This window comes from Oryzias latipes, chromosome 2 (assembly GCF_053564925.1).
Source record: "Oryzias latipes strain Hd-rR chromosome 2, Olatipes_Hd-rR_3.1".
Classification (NCBI taxonomy): domain Eukaryota; kingdom Metazoa; phylum Chordata; class Actinopteri; order Beloniformes; family Adrianichthyidae; genus Oryzias; species Oryzias latipes.
The window spans coordinates 28274460-28291411 of record NC_136238.1 but is presented as its reverse complement, the minus strand read 5'-3'; the positions used below and the strand labels follow the sequence as shown (position 1 = coordinate 28291411).

The 16952-nt window shown below is 42.4% G+C and overlaps 2 protein-coding genes across 2 annotated transcripts in view; both read left to right on the top strand.

The window, feature by feature from the left end:
- LOC144987243 (uncharacterized) overlaps window positions 1–15890 on the top strand; it is a 281445-nt gene extending 265555 nt beyond the window's left edge. The window contains exon 3 of the transcript XR_013651114.1: window positions 10046–15890. The gene's annotated coding sequence lies outside the window, so the exon portion shown is untranslated. The remainder of the gene's footprint in view (window positions 1–10045) is intronic.
- LOC144987952 (uncharacterized) overlaps window positions 1–16952 on the top strand; it is a 54311-nt gene that overhangs the window by 11347 nt on the left and 26012 nt on the right. The window lies entirely within an intron of this gene.

The following is a 16952-nucleotide window of genomic DNA, read 5'->3' as shown; positions in this document are numbered from 1 at the left end:
TCTTCTTGCTAATATGAATTTTTTTCACAATATTTTTTCTTGGTTGCCAGTTATACAAGTTATAAACTGACCAATCAGATGCCTCAGTAAAAGCAGGTGGTGCCTGCTGGCCCCACCTCGATCGTTTGATTGACAAATTCTCCTGAACCGCTTTTAGTGAGAGGGGCGTGGACTTTGAACAAGAAGATCATGATTGGTGACTGTAGTTGCCCCAAAAACGTGACTCAGACCAACGTTGACTAATCACTGTAGCCTGGCTCAGAATGGCAATTAGATTTGCTGTTGTTACTGACAACAAAGATTATATCAGAACATTACTTTATTATCTTTGGTATCTTTAGAGCTATACGCATTTTGACTTGATTTAATTTGATTTGATTTATTGATTTATTTCAACCATTGTAGTCAAAGCAATAAAGAATTTACACATATTTATCAAACTCATTACAGAAATGATGAAATGCATAGATTAAAAAGACAGAAAATAAATCAAAACAAAAACGTCACTTAAATCACATTTGCTTAATTAAATACAGTGAACATTAACTGAAGTATTAACTGAAGGCTCGAAGGGTGATGGTTTTGGGTAACTGTGACATCATCCATGCACTTCCTCATGTAGGATGTGACAGTAGCCGCGGTTACATGGGCAGAATATCTTGATCGGATCAATGGTCGGGTTAAAATTCATCTGGCTCACACTTTCGGTCGGAATGAATAATTTGGGCATGCGCAGTAGTGTCAAATCACCCGGATGCGGAAATAGGTCCCGTTGCAAACAAACCGCTGCCACAGACAGACAGCATGTGCAGCAGCTCCGTAATACGAGACGATCTTCCAAATGTGCTTTTATTAATGTTATTTTTGATTTGAAATGGTTTATTTGAAGCAATTAAGTAGAAATAATACACAACAGCAATATAAACATCAGTTATACATTCATACAGTAACTAATCAAACTTAGGATAATTAGACATTTTAATAAATATTGCTTGAAAGGGAGTGGGAGGAAGCGAACTTATATAATCCCACCCCGATTATACTGTAACCATTTTATTACATGATTTATCAATATCCGGTTCCCAGTTTTTATCAGACAGAATTAAAAATCATAAGATATCGATAAAGCACATGACAAAGATGATTTACTTAAGTATTACGTCAAAAATAACTATTTTAGAAATCAACATGGCAAATGCAGATCAGTCATCTGAAATATATGCAGATTATGTTACTTATAAAAGCCATTCATATGAATAAAACATAATACTATATTATTAAAGCAGACAACACTGTTTCAGGAATTTTCATAGCAAAAATGTCATCAAGTATCAAAAGTTAAAAACATGTGCAAAATTATGCTACATTAGGAAAGATTTTTGAATCAATTTATGAAGTTTTGGAGAAAGTGTAGTAATATCATTAAAAGTCAATCAATTTAACAATTTTCAATAAGTGATTAATCATTTGTTTTACTTTTTTTAAATATTTTTTTGTATTTTTTATTTTTTTATAATAAGGTAATGCCGTAGGGGAAGAGTAAAAAGGGTCCATAACTGTTTTATTAATGTTATGAATATTATGAAGTGCCTGTTCGCTCATCGTTATATTTAATCTGTGTGGTCAGTGCTTTTTTGTGGAAGAATTAAGCTGGAAGAAAGCTTAGGACAGGCTAACACGGGCTAACATCATTAGCCTTGATGCGAGAAATACAGCAATATGCATCTTGGCTGCACTTAAATGTGTGAGAATAACAGCAGCCTTTATTTTGTCGGGACACAACTGGAAACACAAATCCACGTTGTTTGAACAGTTTCTAAGGACTGAGCGACATTTATTTCTGCTCTGAAAAGTTCACACAGACCGCCCCAAAGCCACTCTGAGCTAGCGGCCCGAGCTCTCTTCGAACACAATTCCTCCTGAGTCCTGCAGCCGCTAACCCAGAGCGGCTGGACGGCTCGCAGTCTGAATTCTCCCACACATAACAAAACAACAAAACGCACACGTAACAAAGCACCCCCCCCGATACAAAATTATTAATCCGGCTGCTTTGCTCACTCGGGTGCCAGTGGACCGAGTGAGCTTCGGGGGGCACGAAGCGCTCCTCCTCCGAATCTCCCCTGTGAGGGGTGAAAGAGAGAGGAGAGCCAGCGGGGCGAGAGCGGAGCGGCGCTTTACACGGGGCGTCTGCAGAGTATTCATACGGTCCCAAAGCTTTCTCTCAGCGAAACACCGTCTATGCGTGACGTAACCCAGAGCATTGGTGACACACGATCGGAATGACCGTTTACATCAGGGGTCGGGAACCTTTTTGGCCAGGAGAGCCATAAACGCCACATATTTTTAAATGTAATTTCGAAAGAGCCATACAATAATGTAGTGTCCCTTTCCCACACTAAGGCACGGAGACTTAACCTCTTTTAGGGTTCTTTATTCTGGTTACTGTAGACCGCAACAAACGCCGTACAATCAATTCAGCAACTCCTGAATCTCTCCCGCCGAGACGAGAGCACTTCTCCCAACTTTATATTCCCCCGTCCTGCTCCAGCCCTCCCATTTCCTTATTCGGCCCATGGCTGAACCCCATTGGTCCAAACTACCTAACAACAGGCTGACCGACAGAACTGAGGGCCAATCAGATCTCTGCTTGAACGATGCGTTCCATGAACTCCAGAACTTTTAACGCGGCCCAACAGCCAAGTTAAACTCAGTCCGCGACAATATGTTTAAAACTAAATATACAAATGAATGTGTGCATTTGATGTAATTTCAACATTTTTAAAGTCCAATAAGTCTGTGGATTCTTTTTAATAACATTGTTATACTGTTGCTAATAAATGATGAGTATTTCTCGTGGTGGTTTTGCTGATGGTCTAGTCTGGTTGATCCGTGGTGAGTTTCTGCTTCATGCAGGCGTTGAGACTTTAAACGTGATCGTAGGTCTGAATGTTCTTTAGATGTGAGACAGACATGGAACCAAACACACACACCCACGCTGCAGGAGTGACGGGCAGCAGGTTTACGTTTTTACCATCTCTGCGCGATTCACCTGCTGCCGCCCCCCCCCCCCACCCCCCACCCCCCACCCCCTCTGCTTTCTTCCTCACACATCCCGTCCCCAAAACTGCGCGCTCTTCCTCAGGGAGGCAATTCAAAGGTTTCCGGGTGGTTCAAACTCTGTGAAATAATAGATAACAGTAAACTGATAGTTTTTTCTCCAAGCACCGCTACTACTGCGCGCCTCTGGCATTGCATCGCGCCCGAGAAGGACTGGTCTAATGAAAAAAAAAAGTATAATTAAGGATTTGTCTGCGAGCCACATGTGACCATCAAAAGAGCCATATATGGCTCGCGAGCCATAGGTTCCCGACCCCTGGTTTACATGAACAACGATCGGATAAACGATCGGTATAACCCACCTATCTCGATTGGATAGAAATTCTGATCCGAATGAGTCTGATCGGGGCAGAGTATTTCCAACCGGCGCGTTTACATGACGCATCTTCTTTGTGATCAGGCGTTCATTCCGATTACTTTTGCCCATGTAAACGCGGGTAGTGTCTGTGTACTCCTGGAGATCAGTGATGTCATTATAGGTGGCTACTTGTTTGAATATACTCCAGTCAGTGGTGGCAAAGCAGTCCTGTAGAGCTTCAGTAGATCCCTCAGGCCACACCTGAACCACCTTTTAGCTGGACTGACGTCTTTCACCTTTGGCCTGTATGCTGGCATTAGCATAACAGTTGTGTGGTCTGAGGCGCCCAGGTGGGGGAGGGTAAGGGCTTTGTAGGTTCCATTGTGTGGGGTGTAAACATTGTCCAAGATGTTTTTACCTCTTGTGGGGAAGTTGATATGTCCATTGAGTTGTGGAAACACGCTCTTGGGGTTTGCATGGTTGAAGTCCCCGGGCAGGATCAGGAAGGCTTTAGGGCAGGGGTCGGGAACCTTTTTGGCCAAGAGAGCCATAAACGCCACATATTTTTAAATGTAATTTCGAAAGAGCCATACAATAATGTAGTGTCCCTTTCCCACACTGAGGCACGGAGACTTAACCTCTTTTAAGGTTCTTTATTCTGGTTACTGCAGACCGCAACGAACGCCGTAAAATTAATTCAGCAACTCCTGAATCTCTCCCGCCGAGACGAGACGAGAGCGCTCCTCCCAACTTTATATTCGCTCCTGCCGCGTCAGCCCTCCCATTTCCCTTATTCGGCCCATAGCTGAACCCCATTGGTCCAAACTACCTAACAACAGGCTGACCGACAGAACTGAGGGCCAATCAGATCTCTGCTTGAACGATGCGTTCCATGAACTCCAGAACTTTTAACGCGGCCCAACAGCCAAGTTAAACTCAGTCCGCGACAATATGTTTAAAACTAAATATACAAATGAATGTGTGCATTTGATGTAATTTCAACATTTTTAAAGTCCAATAAATCTGTGGATTCTTTTTAATAACATTGTTATACTGTTGCTAATAAATGATGAGTATTTCTCGTGGTGGTTTTGCTGATGGTCTAGTCTGGTTGATCCGTGGTGAGTTTCTGCTTCATGCAGGCGTTGAGACTTTAAACGTGATCGTAGGTCTGAATGTTCTTTAGATGTGAGACAGACATGGAACCAAACACACACACCCACGCTGCAGGAGTGACGGGCAGCAGGTTTACGTTTTTACCATCTCTGCGCGATTCACCTGCTGCCGGCCCCCCCCACCCCCCACCCCCTCTGCTTTCTTCCTCACACATCCCGTCCCCAAAACTGCGCGCTCTTCCTCAGGGAGGCAATTCAAAGGTTTCCGGGTGGTTCAAACTCTGTGAAATAATAGATAACAGTAAACTGATAGTTTTTTCTCCAAGCACCGCTACTACTGCGCGCCTCTGGCATTGCATCGCGCCCGAGAAGGACTGGTCTAATGAAAAAAAAAAGTATAATTAAGGATTTGTCTGCGAGCCACATGTGACCATCAAAAGAGCCATATATGGCTCGCGAGCCATAGGTTCCCGACCCCTGGTTTACATGAACAACGATCGGATAAACGATCGGTATAACCCACCTATCTCGATTGGATAGAAATTCTGATCCGAATGAGTCTGATCGGGGCAGAGTATTTCCAACCGGCGCGTTTACATGACGCATCTTCTTTGTGATCAGGCGTTCATTCCGATTACTTTTGCCCATGTAAACGCGGGTAGTGTCTGTGTACTCCTGGAGATCAGTGATGTCATTATAGGTGGCTACTTGTTTGAATATACTCCAGTCAGTGGTGGCAAAGCAGTCCTGTAGAGCTTCAGTGGATCCCTCAGGCCACACCTGAACCACCTTTTAGCTGGACTGACGTCTTTCACCTTTGGCCTGTATGCTGGCATTAGCATAACAGTTGTGTGGTCTGAGGCGCCCAGGTGGGGGAGGGTAAGGGCTTTGTAGGTTCCATTGTGTGGGGTGTAAACATTGTCCAAGATGTTTTTACCTCTTGTGGGGAAGTTGATATGTCCATTGAGTTGTGGAAACACGCTCTTGGGGTTTGCATGGTTGAAGTCCCCGGGCAGGATCAGGAAGGCTTTAGGGCAGGGGTCGGGAACCTTTTTGGCCAAGAGAGCCATAAACGCCACATATTTTTAAATGTAATTTCGAAAGAGCCATACAATAATGTAGTGTCCCTTTCCCACACTGAGGCACGGAGACTTAACCTCTTTTAAGGTTCTTTATTCTGGTTACTGCAGACCGCAACGAACGCCGTAAAATTAATTCAGCAACTCCTGAATCTCTCCCGCCGAGACGAGACGAGAGCGCTCCTCCCAACTTTATATTCGCTCCTGCCGCGTCAGCCCTCCCATTTCCCTTATTCGGCCCATAGCTGAACCCCATTGGTCCAAACTACCTAACAACCACCTGAGCGACAGAACTGAGAGCCAATCAGATCTCTGCTTGATCGATGCGTTCAATGAACTCCAGAACTTTTAACGCGGCCCAACAGCCAAGTTAAACTCAGTCCGCATCAATATGTTTAAAACTAAATATACAAATGAATGTGTGCATTTGATGTAATTTCAACATTTTTAAAGTACAATAAGTCTGTGGATTCTTTTTAATAACATCGTTATGCTGTTGCTAATAAACGATGAGTATTTCTCGTGGTAGTTCTGCTGATGGTCTAGTCTGGTTGATACGTGGTGAGTTTCTGCTTCATGCAGGCGTTGAGACTTTAAACGTGATCATAGGTCTGAATGTTCTGTAGATGTGAGACAGACTGCTCACATGCAGACGGGGAGCCAAACACACACTGCAGTGAGTGACGGGCAGCGGGTTTTACGTTATTACAATCCCTGCGCGGTTCACCTTACTGGCCGTGCCCGTGCCCCCCCCCCGTGCCCCCCCCCCCTGCTTTCTTCCTCTAACATCTCGTCCCCGCAACTGCGCGCTCTTTCTCAGAGACGGGAGCGCGCAGTTTTAGGCACGGCAATTCACAGGTTTCCGGCTGGTACAAACTCTGTGAAATAATAGATAATAGTTAAGTGATAGTGCTGGCGCAGATTTTTCTCTCCAAGCACCGCTACTACTGCGCGCCTGTGGCATCGCATCGCGCCAGACAAGGACTGGTCTAATGAAAAAAAAAAGTATAATTAAAGATTTGTCTGCGAGGCACATGTGACCATCAAAAGAGCCATATATGGCTCGCGAGCCATAGGTTCCCGACCCCTGCTTTAGGGTGTGCTGTCTGCTGCTCACTGATGTGCTGGTGTAGTTCATACAGAGCCTTACTCCTGTTGGTGGTGGAGCTGGGAGGGATGTATGTTGCTACCAGCAATATGGAGCTAAATTCTCTCAGCAGGTAGAATGGCTGGCATTTAATGATCATAAACTCAGCCAGGGGGGAGCAGTGTTTATAGACCACTCTGGCATTTCGGCACCAGGCATCGTTGATGTAAATACACAGTCCTCCACCGCGGGTCTTACCCCCCTCAATGACCATCTTGTCTGCCCGGAAGCATGCTTACCCGGCTAGCTGGATGGCACAGTCTGGGACGTTGTCCGTTAGCCATGTTTCCACAAAGAGAAAGACACAGCACTCACTTGCAGTCTTGGACGATGTGCGTAGCAGGCGGATATAGTCTAGTTTATTGTCCAGAGATCGTACGTTGGCCAGCGTGATTGTTGGGATAGCTGGTCGGTGAGGACTAGCCACTAGCTTAGCACGGATGCCTTGAAGCTTCCCCTTCTTTTGCTTCCTCATGCACCGCCTGTGGCGCCTCCACTCTGTCCGGAGCAGACCACAGTCACGTAGTTCAACTGGTACAGTCCTCAAAAAATGGTCCGAAACAGTGGATCCGCCGATTGGGAGCAGAACCTTGTACGTGTATGAGTACATTCGGTTAAAAACAATTCAATCTGTTGAAACCCAAAAAGATAAAGCCCAAAAACACAACGGATAGGGAAGAGAGGAGCTGTCTGGCTTTTTTTATGATTTCCTTTCAACAGTGGTGTCCTCCTAGGTCATCTCCCATGAAGTCCACTCTGGCTAAAACAACAACGAATGGTGCGATCTGACACTGATGTACCTTGACCTAGGAGTTCACCTTTAATGTTTTTGGAGGTTATTCTGGGCTCTTTGGATACAGTTCCAACTATCCGTCTCCTCAATTTGTCATCAATTTTCCTCTTCCGGCCACGTCCAGGGAGGTTGGCTACTGTCCTGTGGGTCTTAAACTTCTGAAAAATATGTGCCACTGTCGTCACAGGAACTTCAAGCTGCTTAGAGATGGTTTTATAACCTTTACCTTTACCATATGTGTCTATAATTGTGTTTCTAATGTCCTGGGACAATTCTCTCCTTGGCTTTCTGTTGTCCATGCTCAGTGTGGTACACACCTTTTCACCAAACAGCAACGTGACTATTTGTCTCCCTTTAAATGGGCAGACTGATTGATTATGGGTTTGAAAACAGCTGTGATGTCAATTAAAGGACATACCTGAGTCCATCATGACCCCTGGGCAATTAGTTCTCAGTCTTTTATGAAGGTACCATCATTTTTGTCCAGTCCCATTTAGGGTTGTGCCGATGGACGATATCATCGTCCATCGTGATGGGTGACTGACATCCCGATGGAGAGACCACCATCGTGATGCCACGCACCCGCCACGTTGCGCGTCGACACCATAAGCCGCGGTTACATGTACAAAATATCTTGATGGGATCAATGGTCGGATTAGAATCCAACCGTGTAGATGGGCCCAGAAAAATGTTTTCAGAATATAAAAACGTTCACTAAGGTCACAATTTCGGTCGAAATAAATCATTCGCACATGCGCAGTATTCGCACATGCGCAGTTTGAAAACCGGAAGGGGATACAACTTCCGCCGAGCGGCTTTTTTTCCAAACTTTATTGAATGTAACAATTCAATACAAAAGGATAACAGCGCCGAGCGGCTATATATATTGACATGTCAGCTCGGTAAAATACGAGATGATATTCTAAACGTGATTTTAATAATGTTACGGTTATTATGAAACACCTGTTCGCTCATCATTTGAATTTTAATCCGTGTGGTCAGTGCTTTTTCTGAACGAAGCCAGGATTAGCAGTATGCTAACACGGGCTAACAACATTAGCTTTGGGTGGCGCTGCATCCTGTGAATAACATCAGCCTTTATTTAGTCGGGACACGACTGGAAACACAAATCCACGTGATTGCTTGAATGTTTTCTAAGGACTGAGCGACATTTCTGCTTTGATGCTCAAACCTCTGTCTGCTGACGATCCGTGCTGTGCTCAGAAACACGTTTAGACCCGGTTCTGAGTTTGGTAGCTAGTACCCCTAGAGCTGCGGGACGGATCGCAGTCTTAAATCTCCCACACATACCGCTCATGTGCCCCCCCCCCCTTCCCATCAAACACAAAGCTGTAAATCCGCACTCCGCCGGTCCACTCCGCTAAGTGCGGGAGTGGACTACTTCTTTTCTATTTTGTTTGTTACTTTTTCTGTTAAAGTCACTTCCCTTAGTTTATACTGGATCATCGCGGATTAACCATTAGTTGGGAAATAAAATGAAAAAAGCAAAATAACGAATAGCAGTTATATAAGAACGAAAAATGTAAAAAAAATTATTAATAAAAGATTGAGATACTTGCTTTCATATTTGAACATTTATTAGAAATGTTATTGAGCTCTCTGTTTCACACAGCTGGTTCTGGATATGGTTCTGGTTCGTTTCCCAGTCCACCTCGTCCTGTGACTTTAGATACCTTCTTACCTGTTTCTCTTTCTAAGCTAGTCAGATTGGTAGGCACATTGAAGTCATCCTCTTGCTCTCTTGATGTGCTGCCAACATCTCTGCTCAAAGATGTCTAGACCCATCCCTCTTGAGCAGTTACAGACCTATTTCTAATCTTCTATTCATTCCTAAATTTTTAGAAAAAGTTGTTGCTAACCAACTTACAACTGCTCACGACAGTTATGGCATTTTTGATCAGTTTCCGCCAGCTCTTCTGAGAGCTCTCTCCACTGAAACAGCCCTTCTCAGAGTCACTAATGACAATTTGATGCAGTGATGCAGGAAAATGCTCTGTGCTACTGCTACTGGACTTGACCACTTGCTTTGACATTTTTGACCATTACGTTCTTTTGGACAGGCAAAAAAATTGGGTTGGGCTATCTGGTTCTGGTTTAAACTGGTATTCCTCTTATCTGACTGGTAGATCTTTTTCTGTTGTTTTTTCCAAATTTAAGTCCTCTCCTTCATCCCTCACTTTTGGTGTGCCACAAGGCTCAGTTTTGGGACCTTTATTGTTAATTTAATATATGCTCCCTTTGCAGCGTTTTCATGAACTGTGTCAGTCAGTTTATTGACCGACACAGCTCTCCTCATAGGAGGGTGGTGTAGGGTCTTTTTTCAGCACAGTTTTGTGCTGCTGTGCTAAAGAACAGAAGAAACGTATTAAAAAATATTGCACATATTCTGACTGAGACTATTAGCATTTTTACTGGTCTTTATAACACACAAAGTCATCAAAACGCATAAAAGTCTCTCTTCTTGTGTTTCTGCAGTCCTCCCCCAGCATTGGATGACTGAAGAGGAAGGTCTCTGCAACCAGCAAAGGAAATTAAGCGTGGGACAGGAAGAACAAAAATCTTCACATTATAAAGAGAAACAGGGTTATCCAGAACCTCCACAGATTAAAGAGGAGCAGAAGGAACCAGAACTTCCACAGATTAAAGAGGAACAGGAGGAACCAGAACATCCACAGATTAAAGAGGAACAGGAGGAACTCTGCATCAGTCAGGATGAAGATCAGCTTGATCTGAAGCAGGATACTGATACCTTGATGGAGATTCCTACTTATGAGGAAGATGAGAACAGTGAAGCAGATCTAAACACTCAGCAGAGCTTTAATGTAACTGATAGTCATGATGGAGGAAACCAACATGAAGAATCAACATCAACTACAGATAAAGAGACAGACCCACAGAACAGAGATCAGAGGAAGAGAATAGACAGAAGACATGTCCAAAGTGTGGACAGCTCTCACATGTCAGAAAGTCAGTGTGACATGGATGTTAGAAAAAAACCCAAGAAGCCAAGTTTGGGTAAGAAATACAAACAATCTCCAAAGGAAGAGAGACTTTCCTCTATCAAGTCTGACTACATGGAAACTGGGTCTAATGAAAAATATTATATCTGTAAAGAATGTGAGAAAAGTTTTAACTACATATCTCATCTCAAAACACACATGAGAACTCACACAGGAGAAAAACCCTTTTCTTGTAAAGAATGTAAAAAAAGTTTTACTCAAATGTCTAATTTCAAAAGACACATGAGATCTCACACAGGAGAAAAGCCTTTTTCTTGTATAGAATGTGATTCAAGTTTTAGTGATTCATCTAGTCTCAAAACACACATGAGAATTCACACAGGAGAAAAACCTTTTTCTTGTAAAGAATGTGATAAAAGTTTTAGTCATGTAGTTAGTCTCAAAAGACACATGAGAACTCACACAGGAGAGAAGCTTTTTTCTTGTAAAGAATGTAAAAAAAGTTTTAATCAAATATCTCATCTCAAAACACACATGAGAACTCACACAGGAGAGAAGCCTTTTTCTTGTAAAGAATGTAAAAAAGGTTTTAATCAAACGTCTAATTTCAAAAGACACATGAGAACTCACACAGGAGAAAAGCTTTTTTCTTGTATAGAATGTATAAAAAATTTTAGTCAAATATCTCATCTCAAAAGACACATGAGAACTCACAAAACTTTCTCTTTACAAACAATGTAATAAAGAAGTTAGTGTAAACTCTAAATTCTAAACTTTTCTGATAAGAGGTCGACACCTCAACCGCTGCACCACACTAGAAGACTTTATTTCACACGAGGGAAAAAGTTCTGTATCTCAGAAAATGTGAATACAGTGATCCCTTGATTATCGCTGGGGTTACGTTCCAAATAGAACCCGTGATAAGCAAAACCTGTGAAGTAGAAACATTTTTTTTTTTACAATTATTATACAATGAAATACACTATTGTACATTGAAAAGAAAGAACAAACCATTTAACAGGCTAAATCAATTGTTTTTTTAACAAATAAAAGTACTTTAGAAACGTTTTTTCAACAAATAACTTCTGTTGTGTGCTGTCAAATAATTTCAATCATCGATAAGAACAGAAGGCTTTAAATTGCGGAGATAAGCCCCGCCCACCGAGACCCGAGTGGATTAAACGGAAGAAAATTTAAAATGATTATGAAAAAAATAAAAAAGTACAGTGGGACAGATAGTGACTCCGGTCTTCTTTTTCACTGCTCTTCATACTGAGCCGCTGCATCCTCTGCAGCGTTTTTTCCTTTTGAATCCCGCGGTGCAGCTGCAGGTGTGTTTGTTCGGGAGAGGAACATAGTGATAGGCAGTTGTTGTCGCTTTTTTTTCTTCTTTGCTATAAGATCCTTATACACCGACATGCCCCCATCGATTATGTTGGAGAACTGTAATGAACGGCTCATCAAAGGGTCCCATTCTTGAGCTACTCGCTGAGTGACTATTTAGCCAATCAGAATGCAGAACACAATGCACAATCCAAATCCGTGAAGTAGCGAAACCTTGAAAAGTAAACCGTGATATAGCAAGGGATCACTGTATTTTAAAATTTGTTTTTTATTTTTTAATACTCCTAGGGACAAACCCCAATGTTCTAATAAACCCAATAACAACCGGAGCTTTCATTCCATTTACACAGAGCCACCGGCTGATGGCCTCTATACCATATTGATGCAGTAACTCCTAGAGATAGGCACAAGTTAGTATCAAATGTGTAAAAATGAAGTTTTCTAAATACTTGATCGTTTTAATATGATATTCTTACTTTCTAGGACAGTTTTTTTAGGTTTTCATCTTCTCTACATCAAAAGCAAAAATGTAATGGATTAATAAATATCAATTTGTGTGTAATGATACTAGACAATGAGTTTTACTGCTGACAAGATATGTACAACTTTTTCTCAAAATGAATTGTTTTAGATGTACCTGTAAATAGAAATGAGTTGTTTGTTTTGAGTCATTAGAGCTAAATCTTGAATTCTACATTATGGTTGAAATGTTTTTTTCATTCATTTCTATACCGTTTTTCCTTTTCGGGGTCACGGGGTTGCCGGAGCCTATCCCGGCCACTTGTGGGCGAAGGCAGGGGATGCCCTGGACAGGTCGCCAGTCTGTCGCAGGTGAAATGTTTTTTATACATCTTTAATTCTAACACGTTTAATGTGATCAGTGAACATTTAATAAATATCTAAACACAAAGTAGTGACTGCAGTATATACTTTGTAAGGTCAAGTCACAATTTAGTAGAAATGGGTCGTTAAGATTATTTATATAGTACTTCTCTTATTGATGCTGCTTTCAATCCTGTATTCTTATCGATATTTTCTGTGTAAAAACAAGGATGGAGAAGACAAACAACAATCTTTGTACATGAAAACATTTTATTTTTGAACCATTTAACCCTTGTGCTATCTTAGATGACCCCACCCATACTTTGACATGTTCTCCCTACCATGACAAAGGTGGATAAAGGTGGAACATTTTCATGTAATCCATGGACACCAGTGAGGTTCACAAATCATTGAAGTAAAATGGTTCAGGGCACTGTCTAGTGGGTCTAGATGACCCAACTCCCAACGGTAAAGTGCCTAGGATAGCACAACGGTTTACAACATAATGCATTCATGTAGCATCATTTGGAACACTGAAATTGAAAGTTAAAAAAATACTTGTGCGTTTTTGTCATAATTTACTCACTTCAATTTAATAACTTAGATAAACAGTGCAGGAAAGAACCAAATATATCAAATGGCCTCCTCACTGCAAATAACAAGAACAGTGGAAATAAAAATGCACAATGTTGTGTTTTAATTAATTTTACACTTTGTGTTGTGTAATTTATTATTGAGGCGAAATATGATCTTTCAACCTATTGATATGATATGATCATTGTGTTTTACAGTGCTGGTAGTCCTGTTCATTTTCTCTCCTTTTTTATTTGCAACGTCTAAGATGGCTGACTCACAATCTTTATAAATATAGCAGAGTGTAGTACAAATGCACTTGGGAGCAATGTTGTGTTGCTCTGAAATGCAGAACAATGTTGGATTTTAAGTTTTCTAACCAAATAAAGTCTAAAGCTTACTGACATAAGTTCTGAAAAAACACATGTGCTTTGACACAGGGGCTTTATCTCTAGTATTTCCATTCTTTTTGTTCCAGTAACTATTCAAGAGTTGACACAATCCCAGCGGATTCTTATGTGGAGAAAGCAGCCTCACACTGAGATGCAGCCTCTGCACAGTAGGGACGTGATTACGTAATCACCTTGAATCAGCTGATTCTGCAGCACAGAAAAGAGACTTTGTTAGGGTATATCAGGATGACCCAAATGCAGGACCAGACTCCAATGTTGAGGGAAGATCCAGAACTCTTTTCATAAAAAAACACCACATTTGGTGGTTAAAACTCTACTAAAATAACCAGGGTATTCCAGGAAGCATGTTTAAACTAGCCCGACTTTAACCCTGAACTCTGGCTGAAATCCGCCTGAACTTGCTTACTCTGGGCATGTCAGTTCCAAAAGACCGTAAATGAGTTGGCGAAATTACGCTCGACTTGGTAACTCTGGGTTAATGCACATGCACAGCAGGTACATAGACATTCACAATGGATCACCGATTTCTGGAGTCACCATTGAAACGCGTAAAAAAAGAGCGCGACAATTCAGTGAGAGTCTGAGATTTTATGACGGTGTATGATTATAAACCCATCAAAAATTCTGATGTATTCTGATTTCGACGGACTTCATAAAGATGACTCCTCCCAATTTGTTTTGTGTCAAATCTAGAAAAACTCAAAGAACCAAAATCAATCCAGTTTGGATCAATTCTGTCTTTCAGATCTTTGGAAAAACTGAAGGAATCTCTGCATCCCAGATTTCTTCTTGGGTTTTGGTTTCTGCAGGTTTTCAATCTCCTCTTTGATCTGATTGAATGTGTCCATCAAGGTCTTTGAAAGCATCATTTTCTCCTCCTCCTCCTTCTTCTTGAGGGTCTCTGTGAGTGAGGAGATCTCCCCCAAAAGGGAGGACTGTTCTTGCTGCCGTTCACTGCTGCCGTTCTCCTTCCAGGTTCTTGTGGTTCTCCATCAGAGCTGGTCGCCATGGGACTGTTGCCTCCCTCTGTGGTGTCAGTCAGTCAGGAGGTGGGAGGGAGGGAGGGAGGAGTCTTTGTCCTTCTGGACATGTTCTTGGATTGGGAGCAGATCAGCTTGGAGTCCAGAGGACTCCTTCAGCTGTTGGGCTGAGAGTCTGGGAGCTTCAGCTGTCCTGCTATTCTTTGCACTGACAGCAGCTTCCAGCTCTCTTTCTCTCTCTCTCTCTCTCTCTCCTGGGTGTCTTTTTGCTGCAGCTGAGCCCTGCAGGAGTGTTGACTTGGTCTCAGCCACAGACTGCTGACATGTTAGCTGATGTTTCAGCTGAGTCAGCTCTTCTTTCCAAGCTGATGTTTCCTGCAGAGATTCCTGCAGGAGTTCCTCCTGCTCCTTCTTTCCCAGAGTTCCTGCAACCAGACGGAGTCTTTGTGCTTTGGAGCTGCTTCTCTTGGATGAAGCGCTTGGTTAGCTCACTTTGATCTCTTTCATGTGGGACTTTGTCTTGAAGCGGATCAAACTGAAGGTGGGACTCCCAAAGCAAACGTTCTGGGATGTTTGCTTCAGCTCTGTGCTTCTGTTCTCTGGTTGCTTCTTTGCTTTGGTTGCAGAGACTTGGAGCTCTCTCTCTCTCCATGCAGATCAGCAGCTTCTTTGGAGGCAGAGGCAGCTGTGTGGGAAGTCTCTGCAGGTCCAGAATCTTCTGATGGATCAGCAGCTGCTGCAGGTTCCTCTGGGTGGAAACACATTTCTGCCAAACAGAACATCTGTTTGTCTTTGTTTGGATGGAAAACGGAGGAAAAAAACTTCTTTGGAGAGAAATCTGCTTTGTTTCTTGTTGCTATGAGGTTGTTGAACAAATGTGGTCACTTTCACAGCTTCACTTCAAATGACTTCTAATAGACAGAAATTATACATTACATTACATGTATTATACATAAATTATACAAGTTTGTGAAACATTTTTGATGTTTTTTCTGTAATTCTAGGTCTGATGTCTTCATACATGATGGCTAAAAGAACAAAAACCAAACCAAATCAGTCAGGTCTGTAGTTTGAACTTGGATTAGAAATGAGAAGGGCGACACCTTCTGGCTGTATCCAGAACTGCATCTTCTGGTCAGAAAAGTGTTGAAAAACCTCAATTGTGTCTGTAAAATGTCTGCAGCTTTTTTGTCTGAAGACATGAATAAAGTCTGGATTTGATCCTTAATGAATCTTCATATTTCTTTGTCCTTCAGTCTTTCTTTCAGTCTCAAACACACTGGTTCATTTGATCCTAATGAGAACATGTGTCCCTAAACATAGTCCCTAAAGCCAGCGATCGGGCCGCTTTGGAGCATGGACTCATCACTCGGTGTCACGGTGGCAGAGAGATGACAGATCCCAAATCTGAGGCTGAAATGATCACGTCCTACCAGCTACACTCTGGATTTGGGACCAAAAACCTTTGAAGATGTTGGAGCATTGTTGGAGAATAGACAACATTTGTTTGGAAGAAAGATTGACCTTTGACCCCTCCCTCATGTGTTCCACATCCAGCTGCAGACACACCACTACAGCTCACATTCCACTTCTGATCCAGCAGTTAGAACCAGAGCCTGCATTTGCAGCAGGTTCCAACCCACTGACCACTGATCCACACAGGGGGACGTCCTAAGGGGCGGAGTCAGCCACTGGAAAGAGCAAAAAGGAGAAATGGGGGTCACTCTGGGCCTCTCTGTGTCTGGACCTTCAGAGGGACAGTGGTTTGGTCCAGAACACGGATGCTAAACTAGCTCTCTGGAAACTTGAACTTGTTGAATGGGAAACTTCCTGAAATCTTCTTCATCTGTTGACTTGTTCTTTCTTCATTTGAATGAGCTCAGTCCTCTCCCAAATCCAACTCCATCTATCTTCAGTGCTTTGGACTGAGTTGGAGCAGAACTAGAGCTTTCTCCAGATGTCCTAGTACTTTTAGATCAGTGTCTTCCAATATTTGGAGCCCAGGTTCACTTCTTTCCCTGACAAAAATCCCAAAAGGCCTACCAGCCACCAAATAGTCAGAAAGCAGAGAAACTTGGTGGTCTGCATTGATGAGAAACCAGTCCCTCCAGGATGACACATGGCTTTTTGGAATCATTTCACACACAAACAAACGGGAAGTTGTGCTTGTTTTTCTGAGAAAATGCAATCAAATGTGTGATAATGGTCAATGTAAATGTTTCGATAAAGGCTGTAGGGGATTCAGGGATTGTGGAGCGGTTGTTGTTTCCTTCTGGGTTAAAGTGCAGTT